Source organism: Grammomys surdaster, unplaced genomic scaffold, assembly GCF_004785775.1.
Source record: "Grammomys surdaster isolate TR1022 unplaced genomic scaffold, NIH_TR_1.0 126197, whole genome shotgun sequence".
In the NCBI taxonomy this organism is placed as follows: domain Eukaryota; kingdom Metazoa; phylum Chordata; class Mammalia; order Rodentia; family Muridae; genus Grammomys; species Grammomys surdaster.
Window position 1 is genome coordinate 2,259,315 of NW_021621002.1, and position 2,793 is coordinate 2,262,107.

A 2,793-nucleotide genomic window follows, 5' to 3' on the forward strand; every position below is an offset into this window, starting at 1 on the left:
CACACACACACACACACACACACACACACACACACACACACACACACCCATTACGACCTCAAAGTTCCCAAGTCCCTCTCCTCTGTGTCCCTACTCTCAATTACAATTAATAACCTGCTTTCCATTATAAAGTGCCTCTCCTTGGCTCCCATGTAACTACAGTGTATGACAGGCTCGGGAGGCAACCTTCCAGTGAAAGAGAGTCTCACAATATTTCAGGGTTTGCTGGCCCTATGTGACCTCTTGTATATCTTTTTTTTTTTTGATTTTGTTTCACTGAGTATTTTTGCTGTTGTTTAAACCCACCTCCCTGAAAATGAAAAGAAAAAAGAGGGCAAACAACGGTGCTCTAGTGCACTTTAATGGCCACTCTACACATGGCGAGAGTCGGCTACTAATAGTCTGTGTCTTGTAATTCCTACTGTGTTTGTGTGCTGCTCAGTGCTGCTGATGTGCTGACAGCGGAAACCCACGGCAACTGAAGTCACCTCGTCTTCAGTTTTGTCATGTGTGTGTATCTTAAGTTCTGGTTCTCAGCTGTGCACTATTCAGGGATGATATGGCGTCCTGGGTAACTACATTCATCACTATTAAGTGCCCTTTGTTTACCTAATACCCACTTCCTGGAGTTTACTTTGACACTAAAATAGCTACTCCAACTTTTGGCACATACATATAATATGTTAATATGTAATATATAATGTATGTTATACGTAGGAAATATTTTCTCTCTATATATTTCCTTTTACTTTTAAATCTGTTTCTGTATTACCACTGAAGTCAGTTTCGTGCAAATGGCATTAATCATGTCTGGAACTTGTGAAGCGCACAGACTGAGAATCAGCGGCTGCTATTCCAGCACTGACATCATTTTATCTCCTGCTAACCACTGACAGTACAGAGCCCCTGCCTCCCAGTTATTTTCTATCTGTTCTTTGCTCATTTTCCTCTTTTCCAATCTTCTAGGGGTGTTGTTCTGGTTGGTTTTTTCCCCTAACTGTGTTCTGTCTCTAAGCTTGTGCCTGGCTTGTGTGCTTTCTGTGCAGGCGACAGTTCTGGAATTTAGCCCGTGTCTCAGAACATACTATCACACCATCTATTTATCACAGTGCAATCTAATCACTGACTCGTACTTCGGTATGCATTTTACTCCCATGCATAAATTCTGTAACAATGTTTTTGCTTTAAATACTTTGTTCTGCACATGCAGAGCTGTCTATGTATATTAAGGTCAGTGGTTGTGTGGAATGCCTTCCTTGACCCCTGAAATCAGTAGTAGTGCTGGGGTCACAGATGCACTGCACCACCCCTAGCTTATACGTGGGACTCGGGGATGGAAACTCACATCCTCATGCTTGCACAGTCTGCAGCTGGTCCACTGAGCCATCCGCCCGGTGTGCAGTCCGCTGTCTCTCTAAAGACCTTACAACATGATTCATGCTCAGCAGGTACTCCTGTTTAGAGCTCTGCACCCCACACTTCATGGAGCTTTGGCTTTGCCTGACAGTACTGCTGAATCTAGCATGTTTGTACTCTCGGCTCTAGCCAACTAAAGGCCCTACCCCAGTGTTCTGGCTTCTATCACTTTGACAAGAACTCTAAATTATTATTATCTTTCTTGTCTGTTATATAATGACTCTTTCTCACCCACTAGCTGCTTTAAAGATTTTTGTCTTTATACATGGATTTTAGCAATTTGAGTTTTATGTGCCATTTCCTGATCTGTCTTCAGCCTGCCTGGGTTCAGCTCTTAAATCTGACACTGTTTCTTCCTGCCACATCATCAGATGTTTGCTCTACACACAGTGATATCACACATGTGCCTATCTGTGTGGCACTGTCCCATGGCATCCCAAGCCCCTTACATTTGATGGCCTATGGATAGCTTCCGAGGCTGCAACCTTAAACTTAACCATCCTTCTGCACTGTTAAATCCACTGTTGCCCCACACAATGAGGCAGCAACTCAAGGCACCAGTTGGGGCTCCTGTTTATGCTTCCACTTCTTACGACGGTTCATGGTCTCCTAGATATTCTTCATTACAAGCTTCCGTATGTATGTGAGCGTATGCATGTGTGGACAGAGGGGACGCGCAGCCAGCAGCTCTCCCCGCTGAGCCATCTCGCCAGCCCTTCCTTTACATTCATGAGCACATGAAACACATTCATAACTGTCTTACCACATTTATGTATTTTCTAGTCGTGTCTGTTGTTTCTGGCTCTTCCTTTGAACTAGCCATTATCAGGAATCACGTGATACTGCTTTTACAGAGGTGCAATAATTTTCTATACTCTAGCTTCTACTCTATTTGGTTCTAAGTTTTGTTGTATTTCTTTAGAGACTATTCTCTGTTGCTTTTATATTTATGTTTAGGATTACAGAGTATTCCATGTCTCTTATTTAAAAAGTTAGATTAGCTTCTAATCTAACTCAAGACAAGTAGTCTCCTCCATGAAAACACTAGAAAAAAAACCTCTTCATGCTTGTTCTTCTGAGACGCTGGGGATTAAACCCAGCATAGTGTTCATGAAGATAACAAAAAGGTCCTGTTTCAAATATATTTCTAGGGTATAATGTCAGAATTCTAACAAAGAGAGTTGTTTAAATACAACTAAGACATAGATAGCTCTTACCTGTCAAAGGCCTTCTAGAAACAACTCACCTTGCCCCTCGCTCTCAGAGCCTGGGAGCCGCTTACCCTTGCCCCTCGCTCTCAGAGCCCGGGAGCCGCTTACCCTTGCCCCTTGCTCTCAGAGCCCGGGAGAAGCTTACCCTTGCCCCTCGCTCTCAGAG

The 2,793-nt window shown here is 43.4% G+C and overlaps 1 protein-coding gene across 1 annotated transcript in view; it reads right to left on the reverse strand.

Moving 5' to 3' along the window:
- The window catches only part of Gars (glycyl-tRNA synthetase), a 41,257-nt gene that overhangs the window by 6,981 nt on the left and 31,483 nt on the right, over positions 1–2,793 (reverse strand). The gene's annotated exons all lie outside the window — the stretch shown is intronic.